The 25,395-nt window shown below is 31.8% G+C and overlaps 1 long non-coding RNA gene across 1 annotated transcript; it reads left to right on the top strand.

Moving 5' to 3' along the window:
- The first annotated feature begins 22,214 nt into the window (after positions 1-22,214).
- Positions 22,215-25,165, top strand: LOC115697174 (uncharacterized). Its single transcript, XR_009688845.1, has 2 exons — positions 22,215-22,460; positions 22,670-25,165. It is a non-coding gene; the product is annotated as an uncharacterized LOC115697174 (long non-coding RNA).
- The last annotated feature ends 230 nt before the right edge of the window (positions 25,166-25,395 follow it).

Genomic DNA, 25,395 nt, shown 5'->3' with positions numbered 1-25,395 from the left:
AAAAAAAGAGAAAAAGAAAAAAAATATTACATATAGAGATTCTTAACTAAAATATAAAGGCATAATTATTTTTGTAATAATTATTTAAGAAGATATTAAAATAAATAATTAAATTAAAATAATATATACAACTCAATTTACAAAAGAAAAGAGCATGGACAAGAAAAAAAATGATACAAAAAACACTAAATTATTTAATTATGCATATATAAATGTGATATGTGAATTTTTCAGTATATATTAAACGCACTATAGCTATGTATGTATATATGTGACAAAAGAGATAGAATAAGTAGTACTAAGGTTATTACTCATGCTACTTTCAATAATAATAATAATATAATAACAGTTTTATGTGTTGAGTTAAAAGTGTACTGTCCTTTAATAGATATAAGACAAAATTCTATATAGAGAAAAGTTCAAAAACATTAGTATTATTGTAATTTTATAATTTTATTAGGGGTAAAATTGGTATAGTCACAAGACAAAATTCTATATAGAAAAAAGTTCAAAAACATTAGTATTATTGTAATTACTCATTATTTCGATGAATCATTTCTTTGGACAGAAGAAGATTATGTAAACACTTACTCGAAATCTCACTTATCAGATTTCATTGTGGAAGACAGAATTTTTTCTGAAGAATTCGCCATGATATATCTAATCCATGCATAATATCATGAAAAATACATACAAATTTTGGGCTGCTACTTAGTATCGGCAATAGGTCTGAAAAAGTATCTAAAAATATCAAATTTAGATATTTGTATCCTGTCGAAGTAAGGAACCATGGCATATATGTTTGGAATATATTCTATTTTGAGAGAGTTGAAAAGGCACTATCTTGTTGAAAGGTTCTATACATCTGCCCTTTCTCAAGGCATTTCTTTAGACAAAGACCGTCTCTTGTTAAAAGTAACATGAAACTCAGAATTATAGGTGTGTTCAATACTCCTAAGTAAAAAGGGAAATAGGTCTATGGTCAATTAAGTAACAAATAAATCAATTTTATAGTTATACCTCGTAAAAAAAAAAAAAAGACTTATTTCTTTATGTTATGTGTAATTAACCATTCCTTTTTCGTTTAGAAAGAAATGAAATTATGTTTCTGTCCAAATAAGCAAATATGTCATGGTTGTCGGAGTTTATTCATCGCATATAGGCTTTAAAGACCTCGTGACATAACCGACCGGTAGTAAGTACTATATGGTTTGGGTCTTTAGCAGGATTATTGATAGAGATCAATCGTTTATTTCCGGATGCGCTGATATTCCCCCTTTTTTAATGATAGTAATTGGGAAGGGGTGACGAAAATTAAATTAGAGATACAATCAAAAATTTGTGACTAATCCCTCCCCTTCTCTTCTTATCTTAATTTTTAGAATTCAAAATAAATTCGAAAAAGAATAAAAGCAGATTGACCCGCGTGAAACTAAGAACTTGGGTTTCCAGGCTAAAAATTTAATTAATAATAGAATGAGAAAGAAAATGGACTAGTAATCTCCTAATTGTTCCCGAGCAACTAGAAAGAGATTCTTTAACCAGAAAGAATTCAGTTCAGATGTAGGATACCTATCCAGAAGTTTTCGCAACTCAATCATGTATGATGGAATCATCAAAGATTTGACCCTTTCGAACTCTGTCTGTAACTCACTATAGGCTCGAGAAACAAAAAGAAGATGTGTACGAACGAGATATCCAGCAACAAGAAGAAGGAAAATGATTGAATAGAGGAACTCCCGAACGCGAACATTTGGCGATCTCAGATGTGTCGATATCAATGGTGACTCATTATTTCGATGAATCATTTCTTTGGACAGAAGAAGATTATGTAAACACTTACTCGAAATCTCACTTATCAGATTCCATTGTGGAAGACAGAATTTTTTCTGAAGAATTCGCCATGATATATCTAATCCATGCATAATATCATGAAAAATGGATACAAATTTTGGGCTGCTACTTAGTATCGGCAATAGGTCTGAAAAAGTATCTAAAAATATCAAATTTAGATATTTGTATCCTGTCGAAGTAAGGAACCATGGCATATATGTTTGGAATATATTCCATTTTGAGAGAGTTGAAAAAGCACTATCTCATTGAAAGGTTCTATACATCTGTCCTTTCTCAATACAATTTCTTTCAAATTCATTAAAATTTCATGTACGGATTCTTAAATACGTACTAGGTTAGAATATTCATGGGGTATTTTATCGGATTTTGCGCGTGTGATACATGTTCCTTCTATTTCTCCAAGCAAAGCTCTTCGCATTACAATGCCTATTGTATCGGCTTGGCCTCTCATAAGTGGAGCCAGAATAAAGCGTCCATAATAAAGACGCTTACTGTCTGTTCTTGATTCAACACATTTCCACTGTAGTGGCCGAGTAGATACTATTACTTTCTTTTGACCCATAGTGATATTATTTGATCAAATCATTAAATTATTTATAAAAAAATGATACAAAAAACACTAAATTATTTAATTATGCATATATAAATGTGATATGTGAATTTTTTAGTATATATTAAACGCACTATAGCTATGTATGTATATATGTGACAAAAGAGATGGAACAAGTAGTACTAAGGTTATTACTCATGCTACTTTCAATAATAATAATAATAATAATAATAATATGTCCATATATCATTAAACCTTTAATTAAAATAAAATAGTTATTTCTTTCCCAAGTGCAGCGGGTTTTAGAGTTTTGGTTTTTAAAATCCAATTTACATCTATTTCATGATTAAATATGAGCTGCATGAAGATGAATTGGGCATGGAAAGAATCAAGTTGGAGTTTTTTCCTCATCGTCATCATGGTTTTTTCAATCATGTTTGTTTCAACAGGAGAGATCAAATAAAATAAAATCAATATATAATACTATATGTTCAATCTCTCTCTATATTACTCTGTGAAAACAAAAGATCAGATCTGAATGATATCTCAGATCCTCTTTTGGATTGGACTGAAAACTCGATTATGAGGTGAGTTTCTTTCTTGTTTTTGAATTAAATCTTTCATTCTTTTTAGATATTCATATGAGTTATGAATTTTAGAAATATCTTTTCGAACCCAAAATCTTTAATCCCCTAAATTTTCTTGGCCCGTGAGACCTCAATTTCTCCATAGGAGACAGATTTCTAAAACATAGTAACACTATTCCTCTAGTTTATATTATTTTATTTTTTATTTTTGTGCCACAGATTGTATATACATACAGTATGTGAATCTAGATAACACTAGTCCTTTAGTTTTAGATTCATTAAGATTGTTTGTAGTTGGTTTGGTTGAGAATTTATGCTGATTTCTTTTTGAGTTAGTGAAAGGCCTATAGATTTTAGAATTTTTGCTTGAATGTTTGCACAGTGTGATGAAGATTTTGAGTTAAATTTTTTAATTTTAGTTTTGAGCCTGGGAGATCTCGATCAGTGTCGTGTTGGGTTGAAGGCTGAAATGGTGGATAGTTGATTTCATCTTGTTGTTTGTTATTGATTTTGTTCTTTTTTGGGTGAGCTGATATAATGGGATATACTGTTAATTTTGTTATAGGTTTATTTTATATTGATTTTGTTCTATTTTGTGCCATTATTTATGGCTTTGGCGCCTTATAAGGCTTTAGCACCTATTATATGGTTGGACCCCTAATTATTTAGGGTAGTTTGTTTAAATTTTCACGTTTTCCGGTATTGAATGTATAAGAAAATTTTGACAGAATAATATTTTAAAGTTAAAGTTATGCACTATACAGATTTATTAGTCAGAATAAAAGGATTATTTTGGTTAAGGTATGATTTAAAGAATATTTTAAACTGAAATAAGGTTTAAGAGGGTTTACTTTAAACGCTAATTCCTATTAGCTATATTTTAGTTTATATTTTTTTAGGAATTTTCGTGTTTGAAATTTTAGTATTCAGATTCTAATATTATAATGAATTAAATAAATTGAAGAATAAGAATCTTGAGGATCTTGTAATAAAGGGAGGTGGTAATACCAGTGGTCTAATGAGAATATATTGCTTCAGATATATTTGGGAAGTCAAATTATTATGGAATTTCGGTTTGTTATCAATATTATGGGAATGTACCAAAATTATTACATTATTTGTATTTTTAAATAATTTCTGAATGAGTGGTATTAGCTTTTTTGATGGAAGAAATGGAAGTACAAATTTGATGGATGAGCTGCGCCATTATTATGGCTTTGGTGCCTTTCAAGGTTTTCGCGTCTGATTTATGGACGACCCCTAATTATTTAGGGTAATTTGGTTAAAATTACAAGATATCATTAATTATAAAAATATTATAAAATTTAATGGCTAACAATTATGGTATGTAATTATGAGATTATTGTCTTATTAGTTTATTATGGATAAAATAATATTAATTTTGGCTATATAAATTATAAATATGAGTTTATTATAGATAACATAATATTATAAATGACTTAATATTAATTTTGGTATATAAATTATAAATGTGGGATTTTGTAATTAATTGGAGGTAGGAACATTTATTGTGAATTGAGAATATTTTTTTTTATTTTATTTTTATTTTTGGAAAGATATTGAAATTAATGGGAGGTAAATGCTAATGAAGTATTGAGATTATTGCCTTATTAGTTGTATAGGAAGATACCAATATTAATGGTTTTTATAATAATTTGAAAGGTATAATAATTAGGAGGTCATCTTTTTAAATAATAAATAAGGAAGCATTATGTCATAATACCGAATTGGATTAATCAATATTAATTTAATATTAATAATTAAATGTATGATTAAGAGGTATTAGGAAAAATGTATTTTTGAATGTGAAGAGTACAATCTTAAGGTTTAAGGAGATTAATACAATTTTTGTTTAATTTAGGCTGAATAAAGATTATAGATACCATGTTTTACGCTATAAATAAAATAATAAACAATTTGACTTTTAAGAATTTTGACATGTTTTAGTCTAAAAATAAGTTATACTTTTAAGAAATAAATGAAAGAATTAGTATATAATATTTTGAATATTTAAGGAATAATGGATATTAAAAGAAAAATTTTATTTATGTTTATTTTTTAAAAGAGTAAAGGTAAGGAATAGGGATCCTATGAAGGTTATGAAGTAGAATGCTATAATTTAGTTGTTACTAGCCAAAGGGTACTCCCTTTGGCTAGTTTTAGTATTTTATAGGGAGATCTAGTTGCTTAGTCTTGGTGGTTAGTTGATTCTATTCAGTTTGAATAGTTTTCTGATTAAAGTTTTATTCTGTTTTTTGATATTTTTTCAGGTGGAACTTCAGTATTTTATTGAGTTGGGAGTGTTGTTGGAAGATGTTATAGCTTTATTGCCTAAATTTCCGGGGGCAGTTTTGTCCCATGGGGCTCGCTCTAAGATTTTAGCGGCCTATGGTTGGCAAAGCATGCTCTGCGGTTAGACGATGAGCTATCTTGGTTCGAGGAGGTTCCAGCGCCGGTGGCGGACGTGGGCGTCGTAAATTCATGAGTGATTTTAATCACTTTGTTAAAAAATAAATAAATAAATAATAATAATAATAATATAACAGTTTTATGTGTTGAGTTAAAAGTGTATTGTCCTTTAATAGATACAAGACAAAATTCTATATAGAGAAAAGTTCAAAAATATTAGTATTATTGTAATTTTATAATTTTATTAGGGGTAAAATTGGTATAGTCAATATAGATACCATTAACACACTTTTATAACAGTAAGATATATATATATATATATATATTTAAGGAATGAATATAGTGGGGAAGGTAAGGACTTTTTATATTCTATTGATGGAAAATGGAATGGTGATTAAGTGTTAGGTGATTAAGTGGAAGGTGATATGATAGTGGGTTCAAATATTAGTATACTTGATAATTTTGTGTATTTTATATTGTTATATAATTTTTTATTGGTTAATAAACGGTATACTTCTATCTATTTGTTACTTTTAGGAAAGTTTTTAAATATTTTTTGTTGAGTATATTATAATTATTTGGAATTTTTTTTTGTAAATATTTAAAGAATATAAATAATTTACCGAAAATAATATTTAAATATTTAATATATGCATAATTTTTTTTTCTTAAATATCTTGAAAACAACTGATTGAACTTTATTTTAATACAGTTTATTATTCAGAATATTCTAAAAACTTATAAGTGATTCTATAAAAATAATGTATGTGAATGTAATCATAATTTTTTTACTAAAAAGTTCTGCTTAGAATAGGTGTACTAAAGATTTTTCCAAAAATTAAAAACTTAAACTTTATTATCTATATTTACATTAAAAAGGCACTTTAGTCAAAGACCTTTTGAAATAAATATACATATTTTCAATGAAAATTATGTCTAAACTATACTCATTCATTAATATTTGACTATTTATATATGTTTAAAAATGAAAAAGTTGTAAAAATTGGGTTTAGCTTTTCAGTTAATCCTCATGCGTGTGATGTGAAACGAGCGTTTTAAATGAAATGAGAGCCAAAAGAGTGTGCCTTTTTGGATAACCAATGACTCACTCACTCAACCTTATTCATCAAATATAAAATAAAATTATTTAATTATTATTTATTTTTATATATATTTAATTTGTACCCTTTAATAATTAGGTTAATTAAAAAAAAAAATATATGGATCCTATATATACAGACAAAATAAGTGTAATTAATTAATGTATAATATATGTATTAGTTTTGTACTAATTAATGGTATTTATTTAAACTGAGATTCATTAATTATACCTACCTACCTACCATACGTACTCTCTCTTTCTCTCTCTTATATATAAGAATGTATAGGTTGGACAGTGACAGTGGACACAGTCACCACTCCCTCCCACTCTCCTCCGTACCATACCATACTTACTCTATCCATTTTCTGTTAGAGGGTTTTGAGAACGAAGAAAGAAGGTGCCTCAACCCTAATCATTATTATCAGTCATATATACATTATTCTTGGAGGGTTCTCTTAGGGTTGCTGCTCTAATTTCCTAAATCTATCCTCATTTTTCTTAATTTTTTCCGGCTTTGAGTAGCAACAAAATTCCCCAAACGAATATTATAAGATGCACGTTGTTTCTTTTTATTTTATTGAAAATTACATATATGATATATGTAAGAGAGAGTTAAACGAGAGAAAGAAACCAAGGGAAGGGAGGCGGCGACTGGTTTTGTGAAACCCTACACAGAGCTCGAAGCTCAAAGCTCTGCACATTCATTCTTTGAAGGTGTCTCTCTCTAACATCTCTCTTTTTTGAATTTGTGCTATTGTTAAAGTGAACTTTGCAATGAATGAGGAAATGCATTTAGAATCATGAATTCGTGTTTTTCTTTTTGGCTCTTGAATGAGGGGATGAGTGTTGCTCCGTAAATGCAAGTGTTTTTTTTGGTTAATCTGATTTCGGGATCGTTGAATTTGTTTGCCATCAGAGAAGATTGGCACTTGAGAAATAACTATAGGGTTTTTCAGATACTAGATCCATTGAGATTATTTTAACAATGGAGATAGCATTGCAATATTGTGGAGCTAAAACTCCATGCTCAGTATCTTCGAGGAGGCTATTCCAAAATCAGTCTTCCTTGTCTCAGCGGCTTCGTTTTGCATCTTCTGTGTCTTACAGCTCTAAGGGGTTGCATTCAAGTGTAAAAGTTTAGTTGTGAAAGAAGTGTAGTTGATGTGCTTGAAAAAACTCAGTTAGGGAATCAGAGTCTTGACGAGAATGAAAAGTGTAAAGTCCTTTTTTGGCAAGTTAGGTGACAAAATAATTTTTCCTTTTTATGGTAAGATTGCTATGCATTCATTTTCGAATTCTTACCTCTTTTATTCGGTTATTAGTTGCCATTTTCCTTGTTTGGAAAGTTGCACTTTCAGCTGAACTTTCCTTTGTTGAAAACTTCTCAAAAGAGAAGGAATTCTCTTTTGGAAAGTTGTCTTTTTTAGGGAAACTTTGATTATTGCCTTTTCCTTATTAATTTCGATTGTATCTTGATACAATCAGAATATCTAATCTGTTTTTGGCAGGAATCAAGCTTCAAAAGAAGATCGGACCCGATTTGAGTAAGTTTCCCGTTTCTGGGCAGATCTGCTTCGTCAGCATCCGAATCTGATGTAGCAGATCGTGTTTGTTTTTGGAAAGTTTTTGTACAGCTGCTAATTCGAAATTGTGGTTGCCTCTTTGGTTTCTATGATCTATAAATAGAGCCTAGAGAGCAACCATTCGATTTACCTCTTCCATTATTCATTTTTTACATTTATCTTTTGAGAGAAGAGAGTGTTTCTTTGTTTTGTGAGAGTCTAGTTGTTCACCTAGGTTCTAGTTGTTCTATTTCTGTTCTTACTCTATTCTAGAGGTTGTGAAGAACTACTTGACTGAACAAGAGATTGGTCTTCGGGAGAAGACTTGATAAAGCCTTACTTCGGGAGGAAGTAAGCACTTGGTCTTTGGGAGAAGACTTGTTAAAGCCTTACTTCGGGAGGAAGTAAGCACTCACACTTCAAAGACGAAGGGAGTTCGGGCTTGAAGGTGTTTCAAGAAGTCAGATTCATAAAGTGGATTACAAAGGATTGCGGCAATACTTTAGAGGGAGTCTAAACTTGTTTAAGTCAATTGTCTTTGTAATTTTGATACTTTATTAATTGATTTCATTCTCTGGGCGTGGCCCCGTGGACTAGGAGTGTTCGTGAGAACACTGATACCACGTATAAATCTCTTGTGTCAAGTTATTTATTTTTCTGCAAATATTTTATATTCTCGCTCGTTCGCTTTGCCGTAGCAAAATTACTTTCGCCGTCGCAAACGATTACAGTTTTTATATTTTCTTATATACAACTGACATTTGCAAAAACACGGTTTTTCAATTGGTATCAGAGCGGGACACTAAACTCTTAGTGTGGTCCTATAACGTTTTTATGTTAAAATGTCATTTTTTGCAGAAGGAAGTTCTATTTCTAGACCACCATTGCTTAATGACTCTAACTATCCTTATTGGAAAGTTAGAATGAGAGCCTTCATCAAATCTCAAGATGAGAAGGCGTGGAGAATGGTCCTATCAGGTTGGTCTCCTCCAGTTGAGACAGATTCTTCAGGTAATACTATTATAAAATCTGAACTGGAATGGTCTATTGAAGATGATAAACTATCTGCCTACAATAGCAAAGCCTTGCATGCTATCTTTAATGGTGTAGGTGAGGGTTACATTAAACTTATATCATCTTGTGTTTCTGCTAAGGAAGCTTGGGAGATTCTTCAAACTCAGTTTGAAGGAACTTCTGATGTGAAAAGATCTAGATTTATCATGCTTCAAACTAAATTTGATGAGTTTAGAATGTCTGATAATGAAACTGTAACTGAATTCTATGAAAAGTTATCTGACATTGCTAATGAATATTTTGCTCTTGGAGAAAAGCTTGATGATTCTGTTCTTGTGAGAAAAATTGTTAGAGTTCTTCCAGAAAGGTTTGATACTAAACTTTTGGCAATGGAGGAAGCTAAAGATTTTAGCACTATGAAAGTGGAAGAATTGATGGGTTCCTTACGTACTTTTGAATTAAATCAACAGATTAAACAAAAGGACAAACCCAAATCCATTGCTGATAAAGGTAAAAGTATTGCTTTGAAAGTTACTGATAATGAAAATTCTGATAGTGAATGTGATGATGAGATTGCTTTATTAACTAAGAATTTTCAGAAATATATGAAAAAGATGGGAAATAAAAAGAATATTTCGAAAGGTTCAAAAGGTAATACTTTCATTAAACCATCTGTCTCTAACAAAAAGGGAATTCAGTGCAGGGAATGTGAAGGTTTTGGGCATATTCAATCTGAGTGTGCAAACACTTTGAAAAGAATAAGAAAAGTTTCAATGTCACTTGGAGTGATGATGAAACTGAAAGTGATGAAGATATTACTGAAAATGTTGCCCTAACCTCTGTTATGACTAATGTGTTGTGTGATTCACAGGTGAAAGATAGATTGGTATGTCTGAATAATACCACCAAACAAGAGGAATCGATTCGGATGAGTCCGAAATCCGTGAAGAATCTCTTGCCGAATCATACAAAGTCATGTATGAAAAATGGATTCAGGTTGCTTCTGAAAATAGAGAGTTGAATAAATTGAATAAAAAATTGTCTCATCAGATTGAAATGTGTGATTTGAAAATAAAAGAATATGAGACAAGTTTTTGTGATAAAGATGAAAAAATCTCTCTATTAAAGAAGGAACTTGAAAACTTTAAGAAAAATGTTCAAATGCTTAATCCTGGATCTTCTATTTTTGAAAAAGCTCAGAATGCAGGTCAGAGAGGTTTTGCAGGCCTTGGTTCTAATGGAATGGAAAGTTCTGGAGTCACGAAGTTTGTAAAATCTAGTGTTCCACCGAATCACCTTGAGGCTACAAACTCTGCCGTAACAGTTTCACGGCTGTGGCAAAGAACAGAACAGCTTCTGATGCTGCAAAATCTCCAGGATTTTCGAAAAGGGTAAGATCTCAGGTAAAAAGATTTGTTCCCATTTGTCATTTTTGTGGTAGAAAAGGACATATCAGACCTAAATGTTTCACATTGAACAATCTGTTTAAAACAAATTATTTTGATAATTTGAAAAAATCTCAAAAGAAACATAAAGGTTTGAAACAAATATGGGTGAAAAAGAAGTGTCTAGCTGGTTTTTCCGATAAACCGCCGCATCTCAAATGTGGTATTTTGACAAATGGTTGCTCTAGACATATGACAGGTGACAAGGATTTTTTGACTAACATTCGGCCTATGCAATGTGGAGAAGTCACTTTTGGTAATGGCTTATCTGGAAAAGTTGTTGGTATGGGAACTCTAAATTTTGAAGGGTTACCTAGACTGAAAAATGTGATGTTAGTTGAAGGACTGAGGGCTAATTTACTTAGCATCAGTCAAATCTGTGATCAAGGGTTTACTGTTTCTTTTGATAGTGATCATTGTTATGTTCTGAATGATGACAATGAATGTATCTTGCAAGGATTTCGATCCAATGATAACTGTTACACTCTAACCCCTGTGTTTACTTGTCACTCGCCTATCAACAACACCACGTATCCGTGGCATGCCACGCTTGGGCATATTAATTTTAAAAACCTGAAAAAATTGTCAAATGCAGGTATTGTTCGAGGTCTTCCCAAGCTGGGTAAGGAAAGTGAAGGTAAGTGTGAACCGTGTCAACTTGGGAAGCAATTAAAAATCACTCACAAGCTCAGTGTTCGATATCAATACCTCAAAGGTATTGGAATTGCTTCACATGGATCTTATGGGTCCAATCCAAGTTGAAAGTTTGAATGGTAAACGATATATCTTTGTGTGTGTTGATGATTTCTCTCGTTTTACTTGGGTAGATTTCTTAAGAGAAAAATCTGACACTTTTGATGCCTTTAAAACTCTTTGTCTGAGATTAAGAGTTGAGAAAGGTTGTAATATTGGGAAAATTGTTCAAATTCGAAGTGATCATGGTAAGGAGTTTGAAAATTCTGTGTATGATGATTTTTGCAAATCTACAGGTATAACTCATGAATTTTCAGCTCCCAAAACTCCTCAACAAAATGGAGTTGTTGAGAGGAAGAATCGAACTTTGCAGGAAATGGCAAGAGTGATGTTAAATAGCAAGAAGTTGACAAAGCGCTTATGGGCTGAAGCTATTAACACAGCTTGTTACATAATAAACAGAGTGTTTATTCGTCCAGGTACCTCAAAAACATCTTATGAAATCTGGAAAGGTAAGCGCCCCAATGTAAGTCATTTTCATGTTTTTGGATGTGTGTGTTATGTCTATAGAGATCGTGAGCATATTGGTAAATTTGATGCTAAAAGTGATGTTGGTGTGTTTATTGGATATTCCTTAAACAGTAGAGCTTATCGTGTTTATAACATGAGAACTCAAACTGTCTTGGAATCAGCTAATGTGGTTGTTGATGATTTTAGAGATTTTTCAGAGTTTTCCACAGAAGCCAAGATAGATAGTCTCATGGATACTCCTCCGTGTTGTAACAACAGATCCCGATGCAACAGAACCCAAAGGCCGATGCCGCAAATGACGAATCCGCCGTCGCAACTGAAACTGGAGAACCAGAACCGTCTATCTTGACTCATCCAAACATCATCACTGACTTTATTCAGAAAGAACCAAGCACCAGAGTCAAACTGAATCATCCAAAAGATCTCATCCTTGGAAATCCTGAAGAAAGCATGGTAACTCGCAGAAGGTATATTAATTTAATCAGCTTTCTATGCTTTGTTTCTCAATATGAATCGAAAAATGTGAAGGAAGCCATGACCTTTGAGGAATGGCTCAATGCAATGCAAGAGGAACTCAATCAATTTGTTCGCAACAAGGTATGGATTTTGGTCCGAAGACCAAAAGGTATAAATGTTATTGGAACAAAGTGGTTGTTTAAAAATAAAAGTGATGAGTTCGGTACAATTGTGAGAAACAAGGCTCGTTTGGTGGCACAAGGATACACACAGGTAGAAGGTATTGATTTTGATGAAACTTTTGCTCCTGTTGCAAGATTAGAATCAATTCGTTTACTTCTGTGTATTGCTTGTATTCTGAATATTAAATTGTTTCAAATGGATGTGAAATCTGCCTTCCTAAATGGTATTTTGAATGAGGAAGTTTATGTTGAGCAACCAAAAGGATTCGAAGATCCTCAATTTCCAGACCATGTATACAAACTTGAAAAAGCTTTGTATGGTCTGAAACAAGCTCCTCGAGCTTGGTATGAAAGGTTGACTCAATTTTTACTTTCTCATGGCTATCACAAAGGTAGTGTGGATAAAACTCTTTTCATCAAACGTATAAAATCTGATTTTATCATTGCTCAAATTTATGTTGATGATATAGTTTTTGGTTCTACATCTAACCATGAAGTGCAGGTATTTGTTGACCAAATGAAAAGTGAATTTGAAATGAGCATGGTTGGTGAACTTAATTTCTTTCTCGGTCTTCAAGTGAGACAAATGGAAGGAGGTACATTTGTATCTCAAAGCAAGTATGCTAAGAACCTTGTCAAGAAATTTGGCTTTGAATCGGCTAAGCAGGTAAGTACTCCTATGAGCACCACACTGAAATTAACAAAAGATGAGAATGGAGTAAAGGTAGACACTACACTCTATCGTAGCATGATTGGAAGTCTTTTGTATTTAACTGCTAGTCGTCCTGATATCTGTTACAGTGTGGGAGTGTGTGCTAGATATCAAAGTAATCCTATGGAATCTCATGTATCAGCTGTAAAAAGGATTATTAGATATGTTCATAGCACCCCTGATTATGGAATTTGGTACTCAAAAGATACCAATTCAAATCTTGCTTGTTTTAGTGATGCAGATTGGGCAGGAAATGCTGATGATCGAAAGAGCACAAGTGGAGGGTGTTTCTTTCTTGGGAATAATCTAGTATCTTGGCATAGCAAGAAACAGAATTCCATCTCCTTATCCACTGCCGAAGCTGAGTACATCGTCAGGTAGTTGTTGTACTCAACTATTGTGGTTGAAACAAATGTTGATTGATTATGGGTTTGAATTGGGTGTTTTGACTATTTTTTGTGACAATACTAGTGCCATAAATATTTCCAAAAATCCTGTTCAACATTCTAGAACAAAGCACATTGACATAAGACACCACTTTATCAGGGAACTTGTTGAAAATAAATCATTGCAATTAGAATATGTTGATACTGAAAAACAATTAGCTGATATTTTCACAAAGGCCCTAGATGCAAGTCGCTTTGACTCCCTCAGAAAGTCTTTGGGAGTTTGCATTGTTTAATTTTATCTGTTCATAATTCTTGTACAATAGTATTATGTGATTCTTCTCTAGCTCTTAATCATCTATCATTGTATTTTGACAAATCATGTTTATGCTTTTGGTTTATAATTAGTTAGGATCTCAGTCTGATCATACTTTGTGATGTTGTGCTAAAAGGTTCATGTTACTCTTTATGTGTGTCTAGGATTAAATAATGTTCTTATACAGAGTTGAGCAATTTTTGTTTCAGTCTTGTCAGGCCCCTTGCTGGAATAGAGCTACCCATACTGAGGTGTGAAAGCCATTTGATGAGTAAGCTGGAACATTGTAATTAGCAACTATGATGAGGATGCACTACCATAGAAAAGGGCTACCTTCAGTATGGTGTGAAAGCATCCAGTTGCGGGATCAAATTGAAAAAGGCGAAAATGAAAAATCTTGCCAAGGACAATGATCCTATTTTCACTGCACACACTTATGTCTGACAAGTGTGTTCAAATCTGTAAGTCTCCTCTATTAAAATTAAATTGATAATCCTGTTTCACAATTTTCAGTAACATGCATATCTTTTTCCTCAACATCAATTAAGTATGATTATTTCATGAGATACTAATTAGTTATTTTCCTTAAAAGCATAACATGTAATTTATTTTGTCAATTGTCAATGATATTTGATTTCATTTGCTTGGTTCGAATCACATATATTTATTGTACACATTATATTTTATTTTCGGTTTTAATTTAAAAAAAAAAAAGAGGGAGGCGTGTGACTTGCTTCATGGGTTAAGAAAATCTTGTGCATAAATGGTAAGTATCAACATTCATTCTTTCTTTGATTTATTATGATATTTTTCCAAGTAAAGATTAATCTTTATATGGTAATGTGCCTTTATTCTTGAAAGATTGATTTATTTTTGGAAAAAATTGTTGGCATTTCTAGTTTCCTTTTATTTATTATTTTTTTTTTTTAAAAAAAAAAAGGGGGAAAGGAGTTGAGAAGTGGGCGGTTTCCTCTTTTGGTTCATGGGCTGGCGGTTACCATTTGAATTTTCAAAATTGGTTTCATTTTTCTTGTTTTGATTCCAAGGTTATATAAACCAAATTTTGACACTAATTTCTCCACCTACCCGAACCTTCTTTCTTGTTCTTTGTCTGTCACTATTCATCTTCTCTTTCAGTTCCAAAATGGTGAGAACCAAGAACCTAGGGCACACTAAAAAATTAGAAGAAACCGTTCCAACTCCTTCTAGTGCACCCCCTGCTGCTTCAGTTCCTCCTCCTGCTGTTGCAAAGCCTGGAGATTCATCGCTTCCCCAGCGTGAATCTCAAGCCGTGAAGCCAAAACGTCCACCCAAGCAAGTTGCTCGCAAATCGGTAAGGCCCTATCGCACCTGGACTTCCTCATCTGAATCCTCTAAGGAATCTCCTCCTCCATTGGCTGTTCCTCCTCCTGCTGCATCAATAGCTGGCACCACTCCAACAGGCCCTTCCACTCGAACTCGAGCCCAGCAAGCCTCGGCTGAGAAAGAACTTCAGGCCTCTCAATCTCGAGAGAAGTCTGTTCCTCCAGCCAAGAAGAAACTCAAGACTAATCCTCCCTCGGATTCCTCGAGTTCCAGTTCAGAAGAAGAGGATCCATTGGAAGTCTCTTCAGACAAATCAGTATCTCTGCATACTAAGAAGGACAGTGAGGACACAGAACTCGAACCAGAGCCTCCTCGCTCGAAAACTACTTCTGCAGCAAAGGCCTCTGCTGCTGCCAAAGGCAAGCAGCCCATGGAAGATCCTCCATCTGGTAATATCCCTTCCTCTATCTCTGGCTGTCCAACTTTTTACTATCGAGACAATGAGCGTGACTGGAATCTATATGCAACCCGTAAGTTTGAAAGTGAGAGGAATTATGATTTGCATGCCCATCGTGTTTATGGTATTGTAAAGTTCATTCAATTTCATCAATGGGAAAACACTCTTACTGGTTTCATTGGATTCATTGCTAACATTATTAAAGAGTTTTATGCTAATCTTACTGATGACTTCCTTGATGAGAACTCTAGACTGTATAGGAGAGTTTATGTTAGGGGTCACTGGTTCTCATTTTCTGAAAAGGACATTGCTCAGGCTCTGCAATTGCCTGAGAATGTATCCAATGTTGTGATGTCCATGGATCGTGACTTGATGCATTCTGAACTCACTGGTGCTCGTTCAGAATTGAAACCAGGGGAGAGTCTTCGAATTACTCACCTCACTTTTGCTCATGCTTCCCTTATGCGGTTTGCACTAAGCAATTGGGTTCCAAATTCTAACAAGACCGTGGTGTCGCAAGAAGTGGCTACACTCCTATACCGCATCACTTCTGGAACTTCCATTGATCTAGCCTCTCATATTCTCAACCAGATTGTCTCCTTCCGAAGAGGTAAAAAGCCAACCTTCAAACTTGTATTTCCAAATCTAATCTATAAGGTTTTATCTTCTCAGAAGAATGTGGCCCAAGCACATGAAACACTTGAGCCTCCCATCACTGGCCCTACATTCCAACCCTCTGAATACTTTGATGGTGTGTTTCAAAAACGGCCAAAGGCTGGTGCCGCCGTCGCTTCGCCGGTGCAAGTTCAGCTCGCCGTGCGTAACTCCCGGAAGTCAAGTCTCGAACTTCAGAATGTGTACACTCGTCTTGAAGCAATGGCTGATGTCCAGCATGACATGTCCAGGCAACTGTCCACTTTGATTAAACTCTACAAAAATTAAAGTGTTATAGTTTGTTTCTTTTTTAATTAAACTTTGGTCTATTTTTTTGTTCTTTGTTTACTTTGGCACTCCGATAAACAAAAAGGGGGAGAGATATTTATGTTTTTGGTTTGTTGCCCAACTCTGGACCCTTTTTTCAGGGGGAGTTGTGGCTTGTTAGTTCTTGTGTTCTTAATGTTTAAAGCTAGCATGTTCTTTGTTTTTATTGTGATATTTGATTGTGTTACTCAGGGGGAGTAGTATCTTTTGCTCTTGCTAACTTTGCTTTGCAGGTACTTTATGGTAAAAATTATTTTGTTCATCTAAAGTGCCAAAGGGGGAGATTGTAAAGTCCTTTTTTGGCAAGTTAGGTGACAAAATAATTTTTCCTTTTTATGGTAAGATTGCTATGCATTCATTTTCGAATTCTTACCTCTTTTATTCGGTTATTAGTTGCCATTTTCCTTGTTTGGAAAGTTGCACTTTCAGCTGAACTTTCCTTTGTTGAAAACTTCTCAAAAGAGAAGGAATTCTCTTTTGGAAAGTTGTCTTTTTTAGGGAAACTTTGATTATTGCCTTTTCCTTATTAATTTCGATTGTATCTTGATACAATCAGAATATCTAATCTGTTTTTGGCAGGAATCAAGCTTCGAAAGAAGATCGGACCCGATTTGAGTAAGTTTCCCGTTTCTGGGCAGATCTGCTTCGTCAGCATCCGAATCTGATGTAGCAGATCGTGTTTGTTTTTGGAAAGTTTTTGTACAGCTGCTAATTCGAAATTGTGGTTGCCTCTTTGGTTTCTATGATCTATAAATAGAGCCTAGAGAGCAACCATTCGATTTACCTCTTCCATTATTCATTTTTTACATTTATCTTTTGAGAGAAGAGAGTGTTTCTTTGTTTTGTGAGAGCCTAGTTGTTCACCTAGGTTCTAGTTGTTCTATTTCTGTTCTTACTCTATTCTAGAGGTTGTGAAGAACTACTTGACTGAACAAGAGATTGGTCTTCGGGAGAAGACTTGATAAAGCCTTACTTCGGGAGGAAGTAAGCACTTGGTCTTTGGGAGAAGACTTGTTAAAGCCTTACTTCGGGAGGAAGTAAGCACTCACACTTCAAAGACGAAGGGAGTTCGGGCTTGAAGGTGTTTCAAGAAGTCAGATTCATAAAGTGGATTACAAAGGATTGCGGCAATACTTTAGAGGGAGTCTAAACTTGTTTAAGTCAATTGTCTTTGTAATTTTGATACTTTATTAATTGATTTCATTCTCTGGGCGTGGCCCCGTGGACTAGGAGTGTTCGTGAGAACACTGATACCACGTATAAATCTCTTGTGTCAAGTTATTTATTTTTCTGCAAGTATTTTATATTCTGCCTGTTTAGTTTTGCTGTAGCAAAATTACTTTCTGCTGCTGCAAACGATTACAGTTTTTATATTTTCTTATATACAACTGACATTTGCAAAAACACGGTTTTTCAAAAAGCAATTGTCTTGTGTCATGAAGTTTGGTGGCTCATCTGTTGCCTCTGCTGAGAGGATGAGAGAGGTTGCTGATCTTATTCTTAGTTTCCCAGAGAAGAGAGACCTGTGATTGTTCTCTCTACAATGGGGAAAACCACTAACATGCTTTTACTGGTATAATATCAGACATCTGTAGTTCTATTATTGAGATTCTGTTTATTTTCTTTCTTCATTGTTTACATAGTGATTCTTAACTTAATATGGTTTTTCATTTATTAGGCTGCAGAAAAAGCTGTCTCGAAGAGTTGAGTTTCATCCAAGAATTGCATCACAGGCAAGACAAGGATTTTCTGATTTGTAATTGTTCAGGTCATTTGTAAATACAAAGAGAACCAAAATAGTACTTTTGATTTTTCTCTCACACTAACTTAGTCTGCCCTACACTACACAGGACTGTGGATGATATTTGTTTTGTCTTTAATCTATTGTCTATTTTAGCTTTTTTGCATATTATGAATCAACTTATTTTTGCAGGTTTCTTGGAACAGCTACTGAAGGGGATTGCTATGATGAAGATTATTTGGTCTCATTTGGGGAGTGCATGTCAACAATGATATTTGCAGCTTACTTAAATAAGATTGGTGTTAAGGCCCGCCAAGTAAGTGGTTTCCCATTTTCTTGAAAATCAATCTACTGTGGCTTAGCTTATGTTGCTATTAATCTCTGAGGTCTTTGATGTAACTAATTAGAATCATGGTGCCATATTATTTGAACTACAACCAATACCTTTATACGCCCACCTTTGTGGTTGCATTTGAACTAGTATATAATAATATACCGTTTATGTTGTTTTTTCAGCATTTCGGATCATATCTCCAGGTAGGATGAGGGTGTACGAACATGTTCATCAATTTTTGGTATGTCCAATTTTTTAACATTAATGTCCAATTATTAATGTTATCAAATTAATTCAATAGTTTTTAATTTTCAAAAAAAAGTGAATTAATAATAATAATTTAAGGTTAGAAACGAGATAAAATAGTATTTTTAAAGAATAATTAGCATTTTTAATTTTCGAATTTTCGACACTACCTGATTTTGCCTCTTAAAATATATAGCTTGTTAAAAATTCTCTCTAAAATATAATAATTACGTAAGTATACCCCTTTTATTAGGTTCTGTTTCTTTTACCGTTAAAAGTTAATATTTTTATCTATTGAACTTTGACAAAAAAAAAATACAAAATTTTGTCCTATTTTATTAAAAAATTAATTTTAAAAATTTTAATGTTCTATTAATTCTGAAAAATTAATAAATTATTGAAAAAAACCTTATAAAAATATTAAGTTTACTTAAAAAAACTTAAATTATTTCTAAAAAAGTATTTTCAAACTTTGTATTATTTATAAACACGTATCTTAAAAAATTAAACTAAATTAAATTATTAAAAATCCAATAAATAATTTAATCAAACTAAGATTTTTCGAACAAAAAATTAAACTAAAAAAATGTTATGTTTACTAAACAAATCTAGATTTTTGAGGAAAAAAAATATACTCAAACTTGTTCCATAAAATTTAATTTTTACAAAAATTTAATTTTTAATATATACTTTTTATATCTAAATTGATTTTTTAATAAAAATAAATAATTTTTTAATCGCTTAATTAGTTTAAAAATTTTAATTTTTTTTTTAATTTTCTTATTGATTCAAAATAATTTTTCTTAAGATCTAAATTAATTTTTTTAAGATTTACTAAAAAAATTGATCTTTCTTATTTTTATTTTGAGGGGGTACGATTTGATAGTTGTCAAAGTTTAGGGGGCAAAGTTGTTAATTCACAAAGACACGCCAATATTTAAACGGAATAATGGGACAGAACCTAACAGAATGACTAAATTTCTATAAATGTAAAAGTTTAAAAGATTCTTAAAGTCGTATATTTTAAGGGGCATAATCAGTATTATTGAAAGTTTAGAGAACAAAATTATTAGTTATTGATTTTCAGATTATAACTAATTATTATTAATGGGTGAATTATGTGATATGTACAAAAATATTAGATTATTAATACATTAAATAAGTTGAATATTATTCTAATTAACCATGTTAAATCGATTGATGTACAATGTATGCACATGTGACATGTAACATAATTATGTTAGATATACGAGATCGGTGTGTTTATTAATGTAGTTGAAAGTTGGAAAAGAGTAATGTTTAGTAATAGTACTACCATTGGGCTTTTTTCATAGATATAGAAAAATGTAGAATTTACGTGGAGTATGGATTTTTTAAACCTTTTATGATAAATATGGCATAATTAACTATGAACACTTTATATGGCTTTTTTAAAGTTTGGCCATAGTTTATGGGATTTTAAAGCCCATATGGCTGGAATTTATTTGTCAAAAGCCCATAGTGTGTGTATTGTAGTTTATTTAGGTTATTTTAGTAATTTTAGGTGTTTAGATTTTTTTTGGTTTATTTTTTTTTCAACATAACTGGTTTTTTTTAGAGGGTTTGCATGTAATCATCATGATTTGATGGTTGCTTCTACATTTTAGTTTATTTTTGCAGTTTCCAATTCAGACATATTTTCTTTAAACAACCTATACTATTATCTCTCTCCCTCCCTTTTTTTTTTTCATTTCACCATTTCTTCATTTTCCTCTTTTTTCTTTTCCTCTTTCATTTTCGTCCTCTGTTTTTTTTTTTTTGCTCTCGATTTTTGGAGGACATTGCCGCCATTGTTCTTCAGATAAGAGCTACGGGTAAGAGCTTCCATTGTTTGTGTGTTCTTCAAGGTAAGCATGAGTTTTTTCTTTTCTTTTTTTTTCTCTCTAATTTTAGGGTTTTTTGTTCCTTTTCATTTTGTGGGTTTGTTGAAGTTGCATTTGTTCTTAATCGTTCTTACATTCTTATATTTTCGTTTTTATTTTTTTATTTTGCATTTTCTTGTTGAGTTATGCTTAATCCGAAGAGAGAGTGGGAAAAATGAGAATAGAAGAGAGTAGTTCCTTGAGAGAAAATTAGGAGGATTAAGAAAGAAACAAGGAGAATCATTGGAAAACAATCTCAACCCATTTTCTGTTTTAAGATTATTAGTGTGTTGTTGTTTTTCTTTTTTTTAAAAAAAATGTTTAATCCGAAGTGATTATTGTGTTGTTGTATTTATTCATATTGGATTAGTTGAGTATTTTGTGTTTTGGGTTTTGTTTTATGCTTTAGAATTTTGTTGTTTAGTTTTTTTTTTAATTTTTGTTAATATTCGGTGTTGTTGTTGTGTTTATTTTATTTTTTTTAAATTTGGTTGGTTTTTGGGTATGATTTTTGTTGGTTTTAGTGATAAATTTTCTTTCATTTTTTAGAAACTGGTTTTTGGGTATGATTTTTTTTGATGATTTTAGTAATTTCGGGTTTTAGAGTCAATGTGCTGTAATAAATTGTGGGTTTATTGTGTAATCTGAAAAGCCATGTAATTTCTGTTGAAAATATTGTATCAATTATAAACTTGTAGGGATTTTATTTTGCATGAAGAAATTATTGTTGTGTTTGAGCAGTTATAATCTTTGTTTTATTTATAGGAACTGGTTTTTGGTGTGTATGGGTGGTTTTGAGGTTTGAGGTTTCAAAATAATTCTCATATGAAAAACCAGTTTCTAGATCATGATTACAGTTTTAAAAATAGGTTAGAAATGATGCAGGTGTTGTTTCGGATCCTCGGATTCCTAATTTTGAAACATGTCAAAAACAAGTTTCTGGAGTTTGATTTATGTTATAGATATGTGTTATTTGTGCATTCTGTGATAATTTGGGTGTGTGGGTGGTTTTAAGGTTGATGTTGCAAAATGCTTGGATCTTTGAATGGGTTTCCTTTGGGTTGGATTATTAGTTTTATTGTTTAGTTAATTACTGTTGAGGAAATTGTCGTTATGTTTTTTGTTTTTTTTTTTTGTTGTTTTGTTTCGATTTTGTGTGAAACTAGTTTTCGTGTTAATTATCAGGATTAATTTGTTGTTTGTGTCTAATGTTTATTTTGAGTTTTGTTTTTTTATCAGATGGAGAGTGAATCAGTCTCAAAAGTCTCATCTATTGTTGAAAAGATTGAGCCGGCTACGAAGGCTAAAGGCCGACCAAAAAAATATTCACGTAAAGCTAAAGTATATTTTATGTTTGTATTGAAACCGGTTTTTAGTACTTATGTTTGTTGTTTTTTTATTGTTTTTATGAAACTGGTTTTATTTATTTATTTTTATTAGGATCCTTTTGTCGAAGAAGAAAAACCTGTTGAAGTTGAAACGAGGAAATCTCCGCGTAAATCCAAAGTATGCTCTATGTTTTTTTTTAATATGTTTTTTTGCTGTTTATTCATGTTTTTGTTTATTTATTTTTTTGGGATGAAACTGATTTTTTGTTGTTTTGTTTAAGGTCGATAATGTTGTGGAAGATATTCCCTTGAAAGCTCCAACAAGAAGATCTCCCCGGAAACTTTAAGTATGTATTAAATTTTGCTGAATTCGGTTTAGCATTTATTTTATGTTTCATGTTGGTTTGTATTTTTATTGTGTTTAAATTTTCCAAGTATTTTTTCCTTGAAAATTGGTTTTTATCCTTTATATGTTTGTTATTAGATTTGAGTATGTTATATAAAACTGATTTTTTTTTTTTAATTTGTTCTGTTTTGTTTATGTTTATTTTTTCAGGTTGATAATCAAGATGTTAAAGGTGATGTTACTGATTATGTTTCTCACAAACACCGTAGTAAAAAAGTCAGTAAGAAGGCTACTAATGTCCTTCAAGCAGTCAATGATGATGATTTTTCAGACTCAGAAGGTTGTGGCGGAAGTTGTTTCAAGCAAGAAAATGAAAGTTGTTATTGATGACGCTAGTGCATCAAAGAAAAGTAAAACTAAGGATGTGGTGGAGGATTTTAATTTGGTATGTCTTCTTTTTTCCTTATATTTTCTTGGTTGTTTTGTGTATTGTATTTGTTGGACAGTTGTGATCTTGGACATATTTTTTTACTTTGAATGTTGAGGTACTCTTAAACTTTGAAGCTCTCAGAAACCAGTTACAGTTGCCATCCACACAAGTCACCACATACTCTCTTGGTTCAGATCTTTTGGTTTTAAACTGAAAATTGTTAATCATAGCAAAAAAACCCCACTGCAGTCTTCAATATTTTTCTGTCCTTGTAGATCTGTCCTTTTTCAATGTTGAAAACCTTATGATCTGTTATTATTTGTCTTTCTTCTTCTTGTCTTTTCCTTTTGTGTTCTTGTGTTTTCTCAATGATACAATCAGCAACACTATCAGCTACTTGAAATATGTTTGGTAAGGCAAGTACCTCGTTTATTTCTGAGGTTTCTCTATCGTATTCCATATAGTCGTATGTTGGCTGATTGGTTATTTGTAAAACCAGTTTCTGAACATCTGTATCTTGTCTTACAGATTCACTTTCTGGTTTTTGTTGAGCAATGATCTGGAGTCTTGTTTCGTCTATTGTTGTGATGCAGAGTGGAGACTCACTAACTGCATTTTGTGTCTTTCTCAGTTGTAAGTAGAACATCAGTGAGTTGTCACTAATTATTTTCATTGGTGGTGAGTCTGGGCATAACTGGTAATGCATTTCTATTGTTGTGTTGCATTTGATTTCAGCCTTTACTAATTCCAACAAACTTTTTAGATCACAGTTTGTTGGTATTAGTAGTCCAGTCATTATGTAGTCTTCATACTTTTTATCCTCTTTCCATTGCCTTCCATATTTGATCACACACATTATTGAGTCCATACCTGTACACAGTATTTTAAATAGTGTTAGTTAAAAATTACAATGTATTGAGAAACTGGTTTTCTTATTTTTTTTGTTTTGTTTTTATTTGTTTTAAAATTATATGTGTTTGTTTCCCTATATATTTCAGAAACCGGTTTCCAACATTACTTTATATTTTGTTTATGTTTAACTGATAATATTATTTTAAGAACTTTTAGTTAAAATATATATTGTTTTTAGAAACCGGTTTTTTTTTTTGTTTTAAAATTATAATGTGTTTGTTTCACTATATATTTCAGAAACCGGTTTCCAACATGACTGTATATTTGTTTATTTTTAACAGGTAATATCATTTTTGAAAACTGTTTGTTACAATTTATAATGTATTTAGAAACCGGTTTTTGTTTTTTTTGTTTTAAAATTATATGTGTTTGTTTCCCTATATATTTCAGAAACCGGTTTCCAACATTACTTTATATTTTGTTTATGTTTAACAGATAATATCATTTTAAGAACTTTTAGTTAAAATATATAGTGTTTTTAGAAACCGGTTTTATATTCATAATTTTCAGTAATCTTTTCATTTTTGATCGTGGACGTCTAAAACTGAATTTTTCATAATGTTTAATTTTCCTTTTCTTTTTTTTTTTTTGTTTGTGAAACTTCATAGTCTAAATCTAGATTAAGTATGGACATTTCATTATGAAGCAATGCAAGATCATATAGTTTTGGTATGAAATTTACTTCAATCTAGTTTTTTTTTTTCTTTTAAGTTTAAATTGGAATTGTACATAATCGGTGTAATTTTCTTTTGCAGTATATATATCCCTATAATATTCATAGCAGAATTTATATAAGTGTACCTGTATTTTATTTTGATCGTTGTTGACAGGGACGATCGGTGTTGGCTTGATTTTGTTGATTGAATTTTATGTGTGCAGGTTGATCGATGCTCTGCTCTGAGTTTAAGAATGCGTTTTCTGGTTTAAGGTGAGAGCTTCATTGCTTATCAGGTGCGATGTTGCAGGTTGCTTCTGTGTGTTTGGCCATGGCCATGGCTGTTTTTCAGATCAGTTTTGTTTGAATCAGAGAATAAATTTGGACAAGGAGAAGTGATGAATTGAATCGGAGAAGATGATGAAGTGAAGAGAGAATCACAGTAGAGAGAGAAGAGAGAATCTCAGTATCGCAGTAAAGAGAGAAGAGAGAATCGCAGTAGAGAGAGAAAGAATCGCAGGAGAGAGAAAATTGTGTACAGATTTTGTTTATATATGGTTAAAAATAGTAAATTTTATTCATTTAAAATTAGTTTCTGTTTTTAACTTATTATATGGTTTTTTTTTTAAAAAAAACCATATTTGTAGTTTGCTTCCTTAGTTAATGCCATATTTTGTGGCATTTAGTTTTGTTGCCATATTTATCATAAGATGACTCATTTTTCCCATATTTTTGAAAATATCCCTAGAAAAATTGATAGAGTTTATTTTTATATGGCATAAATAAATAATGAAAAAAAATATAAAAGTAAAATAGAATCAAAGTTTAAAATATAAAAAATAAAAAAAGATAATAAATAAATTTGATAAAATTTATAATAATAAGTTTCACCAAAAAAATTACCGACACCGAAAAAGTTGCTAGAAAATCACAAGTACC

Source organism: Cannabis sativa, chromosome 7 (assembly GCF_029168945.1).
Source record: "Cannabis sativa cultivar Pink pepper isolate KNU-18-1 chromosome 7, ASM2916894v1, whole genome shotgun sequence".
In the NCBI taxonomy this organism is placed as follows: domain Eukaryota; kingdom Viridiplantae; phylum Streptophyta; class Magnoliopsida; order Rosales; family Cannabaceae; genus Cannabis; species Cannabis sativa.
Note: the sequence above shows the minus strand (reverse complement) of the source record. Positions and strands in the feature narration are given on the sequence as shown.